General features: G+C 38.8%; 1 protein-coding gene across 1 annotated transcript in view; it reads right to left on the bottom strand.

Moving 5' to 3' along the window:
* The window catches only part of mef2aa (myocyte enhancer factor 2aa), a 226,389-nt gene extending 212,729 nt beyond the window's left edge, over positions 1–13,660 (bottom strand). The window contains 1 exon segment of the mRNA XM_061894774.1: positions 13,438–13,660. The gene's annotated coding sequence lies outside the window, so the exon portion shown is untranslated.
* Positions 13,661–18,421: the final 4,761 nt, after the last annotated feature.

The following is an 18,421-nucleotide window of genomic DNA, read 5'->3' as shown; positions in this document are numbered from 1 at the left end:
TAGCAACGTGTTGTATGCAACTTCCGCTGATGCACGTACAAGATTGAAAGGCATACTGGGTGATACAGAGTACACTGATGGTTACCCAGAATCCTTTGCAATCATGACTCTTCCTGACTGTATTTTACACCCCCGCGCCTCCAACCCCGCCCACCTTACCGACGCATGGGGAGAGGGGCGGGGTTTGGTGCTAGCGGGGTGTATAATATAGTCAGGAAGAGTCGTGGATACAAAGGATTCTGGGTATTTGTTGTGTTGCGTTTGTGTTGTGTTACTATGAGGATGTTTTACCGAAATGTGTTTGTCATTCTTGTTTGGTGTAGCTTTACAGTGTGGCGCATATTAGTAAGAGTGTTAAAGTTGTTTATATCACAACCATCAGTGTACTCTGTGTCACCCAGTATGCCTTGCAGTCGTGTACGTGTATCTGCGGAAGCCACATACAACATGTTGCTGGACTGGCAAGCAGTTTGTACATGTTGTAGAAGACGTCAAAGGCAATGGCACCTTAGCACGCCCTTATTACTGTTACATGGGTGACCACCAGCAGATATTCGCAAGAATGTTAGAGGCTTCTATTATCTTCATTACTTGGCGACACGGGTCAAAATGGCTCTTTGAGTGGTAAAGGTTGCCGATCCCTGAACTATGTATATTAAATATTGCCACCCGCTCAAATCTATTTAAAATCAATTTTTTTGTCATGTCACCCGCCCAACCCGCGGTTTATCCGCGGACTGCGCGGATGAGACCGCAAACCGCGCATCTCTTATATATATATATATATATATATATATATATATATATATATATATATATATATATATATATATATATATATATATATATATATACATACATACACATAGTGTGGGAAAATGAGAAGGTGTGTCCAAACTTTTGGCCCGTACACACTTTTGGCATTCTCTCGATGAGCTTTAAGAGGTGAACCTGAAATTGAAAAACCCGAAATGGTTTTCACTTTACAGGTGTGCTTGGAACTCATCGAAAGAATGCCAAGAGTGTGTAAAGCAGTAGTTAGAGCAAAAGGTGGCTATTTTGAAGAAACTAAAATATAAAATATGTTTTCAGTTATTTCACCTTTTTTTGTTAAGTATATATGTCCACGTGTGTTCATTCATAGTTTTGATGCCTTTGGTGACAATCTACAATGTAAATAGTCATGAAAATAAAGAAAAAACACTGACACTGATTGAGAAGGTGTGTCCAAACTTTTGTCTAAACTTTTTTATTCTTAATTCATTAACTTACTTTTTTTATATCTGTTTTGTTTGTGTGTGTGGCGATATATATTTATCTAGTTTTATTGCCCAGCCCTAAGCAGATGTATTCTATGTTATGACATTCATTTTGAAAAAAATGTTGAATAAAATCTGCTACAATTTATTATATTATCACAGAATAAGGTGCCGCAGCTAAGTGTGCGTTACTTGCACCTGGTTTTATTGAGAGTGCATGCGAACTCATCAGAAAGGCGACCGGAAATTGAACACTTGCTGTGAGATACCAAGCAAAAGCCAAGAGTGATTCATTGCACACGTGATAACCCCAATGGCCTCCAACCAAATATGTCAATTCAAAACAAGTATGGATCATTATTGTGTATTATACAATGGTAGGGATGATTTCATATTTTGGGATTTATTAGTGACTTTTTTTTTACCAACATGATGAGTAAACAGGTTTTCGGCAGTGCCCAGTTAACTGCGTTCTTAAACATTATCTGCCAGGCTCAAGATTCTGCATGTGACCTCCAGGTCTCACAGTGGAACGCTGGAATCTCCATATTGATGGTGGCGCTCTAATAAACAATGACTCATGGTTCCAAATGCTTCTGTCAGTCAAAAAGAAGACTAAGCATTGCCTGGGTGAGAATAATTCCTCGGCATCCAAAAAAGTTATACTATACACTTTTCTACCTTAAAGGTACTCCAAGCGCTATTTCACCCATTCACACACACATTCACACACTGATGGCGGGAGCTTCCATGCAAGGCGTTAACCACGACCCATCAGGGGCAAGGGGAAGCATCTTGCTCAAGACACAACGGACGTGATTAAGATGGCAGAAGCTGAGGATCGAACCAGGAAACCTCAAGTTGCTGGCAAAGCCGCTCTATCAACCGAGCCATGGCGTAGTTCATTAATTGTAGGAAACTTGAGACTACAAAACCTACAGAACCACATGGCGACTAAGAGGTTCGGATTGTCCATTTTGCAAAAATAAATGACTTCAACAATCAAGTAAGGACATAGAAATAGCCTGTCCTAGTGAAACTGTCTCAATCTAACTAGCAAAACATGCTTCACGACACACCGTAGGAGGATACAATAGCTAACCGCTAACAGCAGGCTAGTGCTAGTGGATGCTTACTTGCCAACCCTCCCGGATTTTCCGGGAGACTCACGAAATTCAGCGCCTAGTCCAGAAGACCTTCAGGAAAAAATGTTCTCCCGGAAATCTCCCGAAGTTCACGCCCCCTCCAGCTCCATGCGGACATGAGTGGGGACAGCCTGTTTTCACGTCCGCTTTCCTGTTATATAAACAGCTTACCTGCCCAATCACGTTAGATCTACGGATTTAAAAAATTGCACACACAAGGAGACGAAGCAGAAGAACGAGGAAGTTACAGCCATGGCGACGCCGTCTGTAATAGAGTGATTCTATGTTGTCCGTTGCCATCTCCTGGTGAATGTTGGCTATAGCGTTATGGGGTTGCTTTTTGATTGGCCAACGATTTACGTGGTGTTATGCACCTGACGGCAAGTGACTCTCGTCAGTACACAAATGGCAGAACAAAGGTAACTAAATAGTGAAAGGTAAGTGTTGTTGTTGTTTTTTAATAACCAGCAAGCAAAGTACAGTTAGTAGAACAACTGTGTTTTTATTACTGTGTATTTGATAGGTGCCGTCTGAAATTCAACTATTTCTTTTATTTATATATATAATAAAATAAATATATAGCTAGAATTAATTGAAAGTCAAGTATTTCATACATATATATATTTATATGTATATATATATATATATATATATATATATATATATATATATATATATATATATATGAAATATATCTGAAATACTAGAGTTGGTGAATTATACTCGTCCCCTCTTAACCACGCCCCTCGCCCAAACCACGCTCCCAAACCACACCTCCTCCCCACCCCCGACCACGCCTCCCCACCTCCCGAAATCGGAGGTCTCAAGGTTGGCAAGTATGACTGAATGTAAACAAATGACATGGGTGGATCGCCACAGACATTGACTGTAACGATAAATACAAAAGCCCCATATATAGTCGATACTACAATGATTACTTACATCAAAATTTTTTACTATAACATAATCTTTTTTCATGTTTTATTGTTTATGAACACAGTAAATACGTCCCTGGACACAGGAGAACTTTAAATATGACAAATGTATGACCCTGTAACTACTATTGGATTTTTACCAATATCTTATCTAAAATATCCAAACTACAGAAGAATAAGTGATTATTACAGTTTAAAAGAAGTGTAGATAAAACATGTCAAAACAGAAAATAAACATATATTGACAGTGAATGAACAATTATATTAATAATCCATTTCCTACCGCAAGTCCCTCATAGTTTTGACAAAATATTACAATTGGAAATGACACAATGTTATTGCATACATCAGCAGCCAAATTAGGAGACTTTGTTTGCTAACTCTTTACAAAAAGAGAAGTTGTCAAGCATGTTCACTATGTTATCAAATGCCAAAATTGTATTTTTGATTGCAAGAACAAACGTATGTTTCATGTGTCATAAGATTTTTTTTTTTAAATTAAAATTACCCTGTTGTAGTCCCCTTTATTTTGAAAAGTGTCAAAAAATATGGAAATACATAACCAAAGTATTGGTATCGGGGCAACCCAAGTGTATTGTTTTCATGTTAGCATTTAAGCTTGCGAGCTGGCACGAGTCAGTCCGTGAGTTAATCAAAGTGCAGTTATCAGTCTCGGTTTATCCATAACGGTAATACTAACCGTTGGGAGTTTTACCGCGGTTATCAATAATAGGCTTTATCATTACATGCCTATGATACATATATTTATCAGGATTGAAATTAGCTATGTCGGGATATACAACACTATTACTACTGATTGGAACACACAAAATATTTATATTCAACAAAATTAGGGTGGAAAAAATGACAATTTATATGAGTTTCACTTTAAAGGAACAAAAATACACCTGTATAAACAATGAATATCAACTAAGTTAACCATTTTTGTTTTTCTTGTAGCTGTATGTGCCAAGTCATAATTATGATCCTTTCAAGACTTATTATTTTGTGGTACTAGATGGAATCTTCTATATTCATCCACTTCTTGCTGTCCTTGTTTTGTGTTTTTAGGTCCATCTTGGAAACCAATCACGTCCTAAACAAGCGAGAGTGGTAGGAGAAGGCCTTTTTCGTTGGGTGATTCAGAGGCACTGTGTAAACGCCAGCTTTCTCTTTCTGACGAGCGTCTTTAATTGCAGCTCCGACTCGCCCACACACTCCACATTTGTTGGTGGAAGGAGAAGCAGAGACACCGAGATTAAAGTGGGATGGAGAGTGCGGTGAAAGATGCTGCGGCTGACCGTTCTACAAATACTGTACAGTATCTCCCTTGTGCAGAGACGCTGACATCCACAGAGACAGGTGGGACATAGAGTACAGTCCTTTTCTATACTTCTCTTTAAAGTGATGACATTCGTATTACGCAATAACCTGACTAATATAGAAGGTGGGATGGATGAGGTTGGAGCAGGGGTGTCAAACTCGTTTTCACTGAGGTCCACATCCCAGTTAGGGCTACCCTCAAACGGCCACTTGTAACAGTGAATAATAAATAAATATTAATTGATAAGTGTTCTCTTCATGATGTTATTACCGTATTGTTCGGACTATAAGGTGCCCTTAAAATCCTTTTTTTTCTCCTCAAAACTTGACAGTGCGCCTTATAACCCGGTGCACCTAATGTTCGGTATAATTCTGGTTGTGTTTACCGACTTCAAAGCTAGTTTATTTGGTACATGGTGTAATGATAAGCGTGACCAGTAGATGGCAGTCCTACATAAGAGATAAGTGTAAACTGCAAGATGACGCCAGTAAACAACACCAAAACTTTAAATCTTCCATTGAGAATATAGAACATTACGCACGGCACTCAAAATTATGTCAAAATGTTTTTAGTACGACTTTGGTAAGCTATGACGCTGCATTGCCTGACGGATTGTCGGCGCATTAAACATACAAGTATTATTATGATGCATGTACAGGGACCGAAAAATGGCACCTATTAGCAGACATCATCTGGCATTTTGTTTCGAAACATTATGCAAAACCAACTTTTCTTATTTTGTGGTACCCGCTGATGTGTATTTGAGATCTGCATAATTGTAGTCCGAAGTCAAAAGCTTCTTCTTTTTCTCTACCTTCTTGTTATGTGGCATTCATCTTCCGCTGTTGCCATTTCTAATATAAAGTAGCGTAAAGTTCTTAATTATATCTGTCAGTAGACGAGACCAGGGGTTCTCAAACTTTTTTCAGTGATGTAACCCCTGTGAACATTTTTTTATTCAAGTACCCCCTAGTTAGAGCAAAGCATTTTTTGGTTGAAAAAAAGAGATAAAGAAGTAAAATACAGCACTATGTCATCAGTTTCTGATTTATGAAAATGTATAATAGTGCAAAATATTGCTCATTTGTAGTGGTCTTTCTTGAACTATTTGGAAAAAAATATATAAAAAATAACTTAAAACTTGTTGAAAAATAAACAAGTGATTCAATTATAAATAAAGATTTCTACACATAGAAGTAATCATCAACTTAAAGTGCCCTCTTTGGGGATTGTAATAGAGATCCATCTGGATTCATCAACTTAATTCTAAACATTTCTTCAGAAAAAAGAAATCTTTAACATCAACATTTATGGAACATGTCCACAAAAAAATCTAGCTGTCAACTCTGAATATTGCATTGTTGCATTTCTTTTCACAGTTTATGAACTTACATTCATATTTTTTTGAAGTATTATTCAATAAATATATTTATATAGGACTTTTTAATTGTTGCTATTTTTAGAATGTTTTTAAAAAATCTCACGTACCCCTGGCATACCTTCAAGTACCCCCAGGGATACGCGTACCTCCATTTGAGAACCACTGGACTAGACTGACTATCAAAGCGCTAAAAACTGTAGTTGGTTTACATAATTCACCCACAGAACTTTAGTTATTAAAGGGTACTGGTCATACGGTTCTTCACGGGACACATTTCTGGCATTGATGTTGCATTATTGAGCCACGGATGGGTGCGTCTGCAGTAATGTTGCACATGATCCGCGTTATGTGACTTTAAATTCCAAAGTCCATAAATTTGTTGTATGAAAAAAATGTGTTTTCTTTTAAAATTTACTGGCTGTGGCTTATACGGTGAGGCTCGTGGTCCGGAAATGATGATACATTAAGTAAAGATGAAGTGCTTTATTGACGCATATGATTTCCAGACTTTCCCGGGGCCACGTTAAATGATGTGGCAGGCCAGAGCTGGCCCCGCGGGCCTTGAGTTTGACACCTGTGGGTTAGACTAACATAGAGACACACTGAGATTGCTCTAACAGTGACATCCATCACATTTGTCCTCATCCACTGATTAAAACACCCCATAAATTGTTCAATCAAAGAGCCTCTCATCCACATATTACACATAAAAGCTCACGTGACACGGATCATGAGCAACATTACCGCAGACGCTCCGGGCCAGCGCACAAGCAAATGACCGCTGATTGGAAAGCTTCTTCACTGCTCTGCTATCACAACCAGGATCGGCAAACAGCTGATATGGTCATGTACTGTAAAAGCATTCACACATACACAAGTAGGCTGAACAAAACAAAAACATAACAAATATACCCCAATAGTCATACAAATACTGTGTGATATCAGGCGAAAACATTGACGGATTCACGGTTTTGCTTTGACTTTGACAGAGAAATGCAAAGAACTGCGTGTCGTATTGATTTCATGTGCTGGGTGTAGAAAGAAACTAACCACCAAACAGTAGCTTTTTTCTTAGAGTCCCTGGTGGTCTAAAGGTACACGATTGTGCCTTTAATGGCAGAGGGCATGGGTTTGACTCCTGGCCAGATTTGGGCATCTGGCATAAATACTAAGCAAAAACCATTTATGCAATTGACTTGCTGCGACGAACTCCGATGAGAAAAAGTTAAGTGCTTTTTGTTTTATAGTTCGACTTCCAAAATCAGGAGTAGACTAGAATAGGACTGAAAATGTCACAAGAGAGGAACTTACCAAATGTATTGATTTTAGGACTGGGCCATATGGCTGAAAACTGTATCACTATGTAAGTGTTTTAAGATGGTCAATATCGATGATTATTGATATTTTATGACCTATGGAAAGTAAGGCCTTAAGAAATAATATAATAAATGTAAACATTTTTATTTCAAATGTAACCTTCTTCTGATTATAATCCTCTCAGCTATGAAGGCAGAAAGAAAATGAAATGTCAACACAACTAAGGAAAACAAACAATGTATAACTGTAAAATCACATTAAACACTCAACAATAACCTCTTATAATGATGGTGCAAAAATAAGGAATATGTGAAAAATGCTTAATAAAAGTACAACAAAATAGTGGAAAGTGTAAACAAAGAGAAACCTGAGAATAACTATTTTCTACAGGTTTAGTGCCAGGAAATTACTACTGTGTAACATTTAATTTGGTCTGATATTCTAAAAAATGAATTATTTTTTATACAGTAATTATTATTTAAATATTAATAGACCAAATTAATATTAGTTTGAAGCCCCACGTTTGTAATATTTCGTATCCTATTTTATTCATACAGTCCTGCACTTGAATTCCTACCTGTTGTTTCCGATTATCCGAATAGAGAACGGACGAAAGCTGAAAAGAAACAATGAGCGCGGGCGAAGGACTACGGTCCGTTTAAAAAAAAAAGCCATCTTCTTCGGGTGACTTTTCTTTTTTATTGACAAATTATATGTTCTCTGCAGCACTTATTTTATTTTCTCATTCCTTGCAAAGAATAAACAACGAAACAACAAAATGGGGCCAATACACTTGATACTGTTACGTGGTTGGCTGTTAGCGTGTCCCTCCCACTGATCAGTGAGATATATATATAGAGAGAGAGAGAGAGAGAGAGAGAGAGAGAGAGAGAGAGAGAGAGAGAGAGAGAGAGAGAGAGAGAGATGTACATATAGACAATACACAGTCAGATATCAATCATTGATATGTAAATATACATATTTTAGATGTATATATATATATATATATATATATATATATATATATATATATATATATACTGCGCCTTCTGCCCGATTGTAGCTGAGATGGGCACCAGCGCCCCCCGCGACCCCAAAGGGAATAAGCGGTAGAAGATGGATGGATATATATATATATATATATATATATATATATATATATATATATATATATATGTATTGATATATATATTGATATGTATATATACATATTTTAGATGTGTATATATATATATATATATATATATACATACATATATTGATATCAATGATTGATATCTTTCGCGATATTTATTGATGTTGTTTAATCGGCCCAGCTCTAGTGTTTGACCGTTACTTTTTCTTTGACTTTTGGCAACATTTATTCCAAAATACTGACTGTTTCTTTTTTAACATCTAAAGAACAGTGTCTAGCTTATTTTTACACTTGTATAATGTTAAAATTGCATTGGACACGACTTCCATGATGGCGACAACTGACCCAAAATGTAACTGAAACAGCTGTTTAACAGTAATTGTTTTTTTTTAATAACTAACATTACATCTTGAAAACACAGTTTTAGATCTAAATAATAGCCATGAGATATGCTTACCTTTCAAAAAATAAATTAGCAATACCTTCAAGATGGCAGTGTTTGACGTCAAAGTACTTGCAGTTGGCAGCTCCTCTCATGCAGCGTGACTAAACAACTAACCACCAACTGTGGCGTCAACTTGTGTGCACAGAAGGAAAAGGCAGGTGCTGCCATGGTGACCACCACTGTTCGATTTCTATCAAACTTGTGTGACAGTGGCTTTTTCCAACATGCATTCCAAGATACTGGAGCTAACGTGACAAAGTGTTTCAAGAACAGTAGAACGTGAAAAGAGAAGAATGTAGAAACGTTAATTCAAGGGTACTTCCAAAGTGGTTAACTGTGACAGTTTGACATGTTTTAGACATTTATTCCACAAGAAGGAGTACCAACAACTGAGGTGGAAAAGTGTGTACAAAAACAACAGAAACTGCCATGGTAAACTTATTTTTATACTTGTTTGACAGCTGCTTCTTGTTTGGTTTTGATGTCATTTCTTGCAAAAGGGTAGGTCAACCTATCAGTGTTGTAAGAACAGAAGAATTTCAAAAGAATATAAAAAAATAGAATCACGTTTGGATCATTACCTCTAACGTCGGGACGGAACGATAAACGGTATCAATCATAACCGTCGTAAAACTCCAGACGTTATAATTTTAAATCAAAATGATCGAAAAACCAAGATTGATAACTGCACTTTGGTAAACTCATGGACTGACTGGCGCCAGCTAGCTAGCATAAATGATCACATGAAAACAGGAGACATTAATGTCTTTCCTCATAAGACACAACATACCTCAATCTACAGGTAAACGTACATATACACATTACTATCTGATCAACTAAGAAATTGATTTGTGCACAGTACAGACTAAAGTAATCATTCTATACTCAGAGGAAAAGGAAAAAGAGGTGTTTTTACGGTGCATTCAAGGACTGCTGAACAGAGTGGTAATAGATTTTTATGTGCTACGCACTTTTCATTTAAATCAATCTTAAGGTGCAATAGTGCAAATTGATATTTAAAACAATAAAAGCTTAGCCAATGCTAAGACTAAAACACTATCAGTGAAGCATAAGAACAAAAAAACATTCAGAAATAATGGAATTCTAAAAGTACGTCCGTTATTTTAAATATTTAAAGTAATAACTTGGTGAAAAGATTGCAGTGTATGTATAACCAACCCATTCAACAATACTGCGATAATATTAATAACCGTGATATGAAATTTTCATATTGTTACATCCCTACTCTGCCAGAGTTCACTTCTTTATACACTTCTTTGATAACTGTTTTTTCTTTGGCTTTGTCATTACATATGCTCCAAAATAGTGTGCCAGCTTGAACAGAGGTGTTTGAAAAGAACAACCTTTACGCGGATGCCTAGAGGGCGCTAACTTTCCAAAGTGTTGAAAGCATTATATTCCTCACTCTTACGGCTTTCAAGACGTAATGACGTGCAATTATAGCAATTTGCAATGCAATTGTGAGCGAGATACAAACATCCACTTTAAAGTTGAACTGCACTTTTTTTCGTAATTTTACCTATCATTTAAAATCCTTATGTGAGACAAGAAGACATGTTTTATTTTTAATGCATTCTAACTTACAAATAAATGCTAGCAAAAGTCAGCTAACTATAAAGCCAATGATTTTTGCTCTCTTAAGCCTATAAAGCGCTACGAAAAACATCCAGAAATCTCCATCAACGTTGTATATACATGCTGTGAGTATTTTTGTAATGTAGTAACAGGCACATTCAAAATAAACATGTAACATTTACATATTTACCTCATTTTAGGTATTAATATCATGGACGCATCACAACGTTTGCGTTTCTCTTCAACAAGAACTGCTGATAATCATGGCAGACTTCAACAAATACTTTGGGACAAATGACGATCCAGAAGCTGATATTTTTGAGCCTGAATATAGGGAGGATATGGTACACGTTTTACAAGCTGTGTGTTAAACAGATCCAACTTTAGTAAAACACTAAGCATCATGTCGCAGTATTGCCAAGTACTAAACAAGAAATAGAAACTACGAACATAATAAAACAATCACTAACCGTACAATGTCTGCTCTCACTGGGAAGCCTACTAATGGGATCTTTACGTATTCCCCGTCAGTTAAAGGCTTACTACTTACCCACTACTACCGACCACGCAGTCTGATAGTTTATATATCAATGATGAAATCTTAACATTGCAACACACGCCAATACGGGCGGTTTAGTTTACTAAATTGCATGTTTAAATTTCACGCGTAAGTATCATGCTAAAACGTCGCGGTATGATGACGCGTGCGCGTGACGTCACGCATTGTAGAGGACATTTTGTTCCAGCACGGTTCCCAGTTATAAGTCGTCTGTTTTCATCGCTTAATTCCACGGTATTATGGACATCTGTGTTGCTGAATCTTTTGCAATTTGTTCAACGAATAATGGAGACGTCAAAGAAGAAAGCTGTAGGTGGGAAGCGGTGTATTGCAGCCGCCTTTGGCAACACAAACACAGCCGGTGTTTCATTGTCTACATTCCCGAAAGATGACGGTGAAGATTTACTATGGAACAGATCGGTCAAGCGAACACGGTTGGATTGGACCACACACACAAAGTACAGTGTATTATGCAGCGACCATTTCGAAAGATCGTGTTTCGCAGAGGGTCCCTTGCGAAGGGCAAAGATGGGCATCGCCACCACCCGTCGACTGGTGCTGAAGAAAGGTGCGGGGCCGACCTTCAGGTTGTACAGGTACGACCGTATAATCTCACTAAAACACTAGTAACAAAATAAACAGATAAGGGATTTTCCAGAATTATTCTAGTAAATTTGTTTAATAACATCTGAATCGATCCCACTGTATAGTCTTTTTTTTTCTAGTCCTTCACTCTCACTTTCCTCATCCACGAATCTTTAATCCTTACTCAAATTAATGGGGAAAGCATCGCTCTCGCTGCTGGTGGCCATGATTGTAAGCAATGTTCAGATGTGAGGAGCTCCACAACCCGTGACGTCACGCGCATATCGTCTGCGACTTCCGGTACAGGCAAGGCTTTGTTATCAGCACCAAAAGTTGCAAACTTTATCGTCGATGTTCTCTACTTAATCCTTTCAGCAAAAATATGGCAATATCGCAAAATGATCAAGTATGTCACATAGAAAGGACCTGCTATCCCCGTTTGAATAAGAAAATCTCATTTCAGTAGGCCTTTAAATAATCAATTCTAATCCACGCGCAGTAAAAAAAATAAAAAAATAACTGGCCTCAAACGAGCGTTTTTCTTGTCTTTCTTTACATCTTCCGGTAAAACTTGAATATCAAAGGTGGCCACAACATTTTACTATCCAGGTGAGAGCATGATTTTTTTTGTATGTAGAATTAACTTTCACCAACTCAGAGGCAATGCAACAGCTCCCCCTCTAATATGCCTATATACTAGCATAAGCTAGTTTGCTCTCTGTGGTCACGGCACGGTTAAAAATAGTTTGCATTAGCGCTTATAATAACAATATCGCTAATACTTGGTTAGAATTCAGGTCACGACATGTAAATGGCGTTCTGTTGGCAATTTTTTTTAGCTCGGTTGGTGGGGTGGCCGTGCCAGCAATTTGAGGGTTGCAGGTTCGATTTCCGCTTCCGCCATCCTAGTCACTGCCGTTGTGTCCTTGGGAAAGACACTTTACCCACCTGCTCCCAGGGCCACCCACACTGGTTTGAATGTAACTTAGATATTGGGTTTCACTATGTAAAAGCGCTTTGAGTCACTTGCGAAAAAGCGCTATATAAATATAATTCACTTCACTTCACATTTTTCAGAGGGCATATTGAATGCAATAGAGTACTCTCGTTAGCCACCTCTTACTTGCCGTATATTACGAGTTAGAATGCATTAAAAAAAAAAGTGATCTGTCTTACAAAGGGATTATGAATAATAGGAAAAATTCCCCTTTAGGGGCGTGTGTTTTATTGATTTAAAGGCAAGTTTTTTTTTTTTCTTTTTTAAACATATGCTTGTTCTTTTCGAATGAAGGCAGACATAAACCAACAACTGTGGTGTCAACTTTAGCCCGATTCTTAAATGCCCCAAAGCTGTCAAACTGCATCACTCCGGTTGTCAAACCAGACAAGACAATACATAGTAGATCGTGGCACTTAAAGGGGAGTTTTGTCTCCCGGTAAAAAATAATAATAATAATAATAATAATAAGTAAAAAGCTTTATGATGAAATGTGGGGAAAGTTTCCCCTCAAATAGTCGCATCCGATCACTCCATAACCGCTTGGACACCACTGAGAACGAAACAAACTGTATTTATGTAAAAAAAAAAAAAAAAAAAAAGTAAGAAAAAAAAGAAAAGAAAACATCGGCGTTTTAGTGTACTTTTTGAAGCCTTGCCATCTGACAAGTCCACTGTACGCCTTCATTCCCTCTGCCGCTTTTCTGTAGTCACTCTCATATCGCCTCAACAACAATGTTTCTATTTGCGTACACTCACCTTTCGTCCCGGGCCAAACTGCTGCTGCTGCGTGCGGGTACTCTATATGGCTGCTCTCCGCCGGATAAAACCTAATTTGACTTCACGTTTACACGATGGCTGCTATTTTAGGTGGGAGGGGGGAAGCTGACAAACTCAGAAAAAGCCAGTCTCCCTCCTGACGGTGAGGCTCCTCCCATTTCTCCTACGTCACCGCCCCTCTCTCTCTTAAGCACTCTCTCTCTCTTCTAGCAATATATAAAGTGTAAAGTGGAAAGTTGGCGCACATTTAACATTGAGCGTTCCCTAAAACACTTTCACTTATAAAGTGAAAGTAAATTTAAAAAAACAACAACTACTAGACCAAAACTGAGTTTTGCTTTTACAAATGACTCTGCTTCCCCTTGCTTTTGACGTCACATCACTAAGACAACAGCCACTGGTTTGAGCGACAGCCAATCAGAGCGCGCAGCGTCTGCTAAGCAGCCAATCGGAGCGGGTAGGGGCGGGACGTGTTGGTCTCACAGACGGGAACATGTGATGTGTGGGATTTGAGGAGGAGGAGGAGAAGAAGGAGGAGGTGTGGCGCCTGCCCGCCTGCCATGACAGCATGTTCCTCCCTTCCTGGAGCAGGTGTGCTCCTAGAGGCAGCTGTGACCGAGCCACTCACCTCAGACATGACGAGGTGTTGCAGTTTGAGTGCAAAATGTAGGTTTTATCCTTTAAAGGCCTACTGAAACCCACTACTACCCACCACGCAGTTTGATAGTTTATACATCAATGATGAAATATTAACATTGCAACACATGCCAATATAGCCTTTTTAGTTTACAAAATTACAATTTTAAATTTCCCGGGAGTTTCGTCTTGAAAACGTTGTGTAATGATGACGTGTACGCAAAACGTCACGGGTTTTTAGGAAGTATGAGCGCTGCGCACACACACAGCTAAAAGTCGTCTGCTTTAACGGCATAAATATACAGTATTTTGGAGATCTGTGTTGCTAAATCTTTTGCAATTTGTGCAATTAATATTGGAGAAGTCACAGTAGAAAGATGGAGTGGTGAAGCTTTAGCCTTTAGCCACACAAACACCCGGTGATTCCTTGTTTAAAATTCCTGGAGGTGAAACTTCACTATGGATCAGAGCGCGGTCAAGCGAACATGGATCCTACCGAATGTCAACCAGCAGGTTTCAGTGAGAAAATTGTGGTTAAAAAGTCGCCTCTTACCGGATATCGGCTGAGCTTGTGCCGTCCGTACAGCTGCTGTCGACTCCCCTGAGACACTGCGCGTCAAGACACCCGTGGACATAAACCTCCGACTATCAGGTACTATTTAACTCACTAAAACACTAGCAACACAATAGAAAGATAAGGGATTTCCCAGAATTAACCTAGTAAATGTCTCTAAAAACATCGGAATCCGTCCCAATGCAATCGCGTTTTTTTTTCTAGTCCGTCGCTATCAATATCCTCAAACACAAATCTTTCATCCTCACTCAAATTAATGGAGAAATTGTCGTTTTCTTGGTCCGAATAGCATTTTTTGTTGGAGGCTCCCATTAAAAACAACGTGAATATGTGATGAGCATTCACACGTGTGACGTCATCATCTGCGACTTCCGGTAGAGGCAGGGCTTTTCTCTTAACACCGAAAGTTGCAAACTTTATCGTGGATGTTCTCTACTAAATCCTTTCAGCAAAAATATGGCAATATCACGAAATGATCAAGTATGACTCATGGAATGGACCTGCTATCCCCATTTAAATAAGAAAATCTAATTTCACTAGGCCTTTAAAGGCCTACTGAAACCCACTACTACCCACCACGCAGTCTGATAGTTTATATATCAATGATGAAATATCAACATTGCAACACATGCCAATATGGCCGGTTTATTTTACTAAATTGCAGTTTAAAATTTCCCGCAAAGTATCCTGTTAAAAACATCACGGAATGATGACGTGTATGATGACGCGTGCACGCGTGTTTTAATCGCATAATTACACAGTGTTCTGGACATCTGTGTTGCTGAATCTTTTGCAATTTGTTCAAGTAATAATGGAGAAGTCAAAGAATAAATATGTAGGTGGGAAGCGGTGTATTGCAGCTGCCTTTAGCAACACAAACACAGGCGGTGTTTCCTTGTTTACATTCCCGAAGGTGAAGCTTTACTATGGAACTGAGCAGTCAAGCAAAAATGGTTCCCGACCATTTGTCAACCGGCAGGTTTCGGAGAGAAAATGGTGGTAATAAGTCGGCTCATACCGTAGACATGAGCGGAGCTTGCATCCTCCTGCATCTGCGGACTCTCTTACGCCCTCCCACCAGAGACACTGGCGGTCACCACACCCATGGCCACACCCCTCCGACTTTCAGGTACCATATAATCTCACTAAAACACTAGTAACACAATAAGCAGATAAGGGATTTTCCAGAATTATCCTAGTAAATGTGTCGAATAATATCTGAATCGCTCCCACTGCCCTCTCTCTCTTTTTTTTCTTTCCATCTGGCTCCTCTCGATGTGGAGGAGCAGCGGCTTTACGTTGAGCTCCTCCCGGATGGCAGAGCTTCTCACCCTATCTCTAAGGGAGAGCCCCGCCACCCGGCGGAGGAAACTCATTTCGGCCGCTTGTACCCGTGATCTTATCCTTTCGGTCATGACCCAAAGCTCATGACCATAGGTGAGGATGGGAACGTAGATCGACCGGTAAATTGAGAGCTTTGCCTTCCGGCTCAGCTCCTTCTTCACCACAACGGATCGATACAACGTCCGCATTACTGAAGACGCCGCACCGATCCGCCTGTCGATCTCACGATCCACTCTTCCCTCACTCGTGAACAAGACTCCTAGGTACTTGAACTCCTCCACTTGGGGCAGGGTCTCCTCCCCAACCCGGAGATGGCACTCCACCCTTTTCCGGGCGAGAACCATGGACTCGGACTTGGAGGTGCTGATTCTCATTCCGGTCGCTTCACAGATGAGGTGGTTCGGGCATCTGGTCAGGATGCCACCCGAACGCCTCCCTAGGGATGTGTTTAGGGCACGTCCAGCTGGTAGGAGGCCACGGGGAAGACCCAGGACACGTTGGGAAGACTATGTCTCCCGGCTGGCCTGGGAACGCCTCGGGATCCCCCGGGAAGAGCTAGACGAAGTGGCTGGAGATAGGGAAGTCTGGGCTTCCCTGCTTAGGCTGCTGCCCCCGCGACCCGACCTCGGATAAGCGGAAGATGATGGATGGATGGATGGATGGCTCCCACTGCCCTCGCCTTTTTTTTCTTTTTTTTTTCTAGTCCTTCACTCTCACTATCCTCATCAATGAATCTTTCATCCTCGGTCAAATTATTGGGGAAATCGTCGCTTTCTCGGGCCGAATCGCTCTCGCTGCTGGTGGCTATGATTGTAAAAATGTTAAGATGTGAGGAGCTCCACAACCCGTGATGTCACGCGCACATCGTCTGCTACTTCCGGTACAAGTAAGGCTTTTTTATTAGCGACCAAAAGTTGCAAACTTTATTGTCGATGTTCTCTACTAAATCCTTTCAGCAAAAATATGGCAATATCGCGAAATGATCAAGTATGACCCATAGAATGGACCTGCTATCCCCGTTTAAATAAGAAAATCTTATTTCAGTAGGCCTTTAAGGCAGTTGTCCCAACCGCCGGTATGGGGACCGGTATTAGTCCATGACGTATTTTCTACCGGGCTGCACAGAAACATGATATAATTTATAAACTATGCATTTTCTCCATCTTAACTTTCACCTGTCTCACCTAACCCAACCTGTTGAAAGAGCCATGTAGGGGTAAAAATACAAAAAACTAATCCGTCTGTACCGCAAAAAGTAAAAAGCCTTAGATAAGTGTGATAATGTTGGCAAGAGTGAGATAACTCCTGGAAATGACTGGCTTAAAACTGCCAAAGGTATAGATGAGTGTGCCAAAGTTAAAATAATTGGTAATAAATTATAATGGCTTTATTACAATCTTTGCAAGCTAAGTAACGTTTGCTGTGGTCTGGAACAACATGGCACACAAACAAGGATCAGAAATGCAACCACTATTACATACCGATAATGTGTCATGAGACATGCAAATATACATTAAATACACAGAGGACAAATCCATCCATCCATCCATCCATTTTCTGCCGCTTATTCCCTTTGGGGTCGCAGGGGGCGCTGGTGCCTATCTCAGCACAGAGAACATATATAAAGTAAATTAAATGAGCTCAAATGTACCTACAAACATGGCATAATGATGCAATATGTACATGAAGCTAGCCTAAATAGCATGTTAGCATCGATTATTAGCACTTCACACAAGTCAATAACATCAAGAAAGCTCCCCTTCGTGCATTCACAAAGGAGAGGATGCCTGTGCAAACACAATCCCTCAGCAGGGTGAACTTGGCCATGAGGGCTATTTTTTTCTTCTGGCTTCTAGCCTTCTCAGGGATCACATCTCATTATCTGGACCAGGGATGTCCAAACCTTTTCCACCAAGGGCCGCATACTGTGAGTTGAAAATATTTTTCTAATAACAGATATTATATATATATATATATATATATATATATATATATATATATATATATATATATATATATATATATATATATATATATATATATATATATATATATATATATATATGTATATGTATATGTATATATATATATATATATATATATATATATATACATATATATATATATACACATACATATATATATATATTTATTTATTTATTTATTTATATATATTTTTATATATATATATATATATATATATATAGATATATATATTTTTTAATACAAACATGAGCTTAGTACAATAGGTAACAAGAATATTATCATTAATTATTCGAACATTTCCAGTTTTTCTCATTACATTCCGATTTTGTTGATCGTTTTCTTAAATTTTTTGGGTTTTTTTCCCCCTTTGTAAGAAAAGAATAATAATAATAATAATAATTCAATTTGGTAACTTCATAACAT

Source organism: Nerophis ophidion, linkage group LG03, assembly GCF_033978795.1.
Source record: "Nerophis ophidion isolate RoL-2023_Sa linkage group LG03, RoL_Noph_v1.0, whole genome shotgun sequence".
In the NCBI taxonomy this organism is placed as follows: Eukaryota; Metazoa; Chordata; class Actinopteri; order Syngnathiformes; family Syngnathidae; genus Nerophis; species Nerophis ophidion.
The sequence above is the reverse complement of the archived record's forward strand: the minus strand, read 5'-3'. Positions and strand labels throughout refer to the sequence as shown.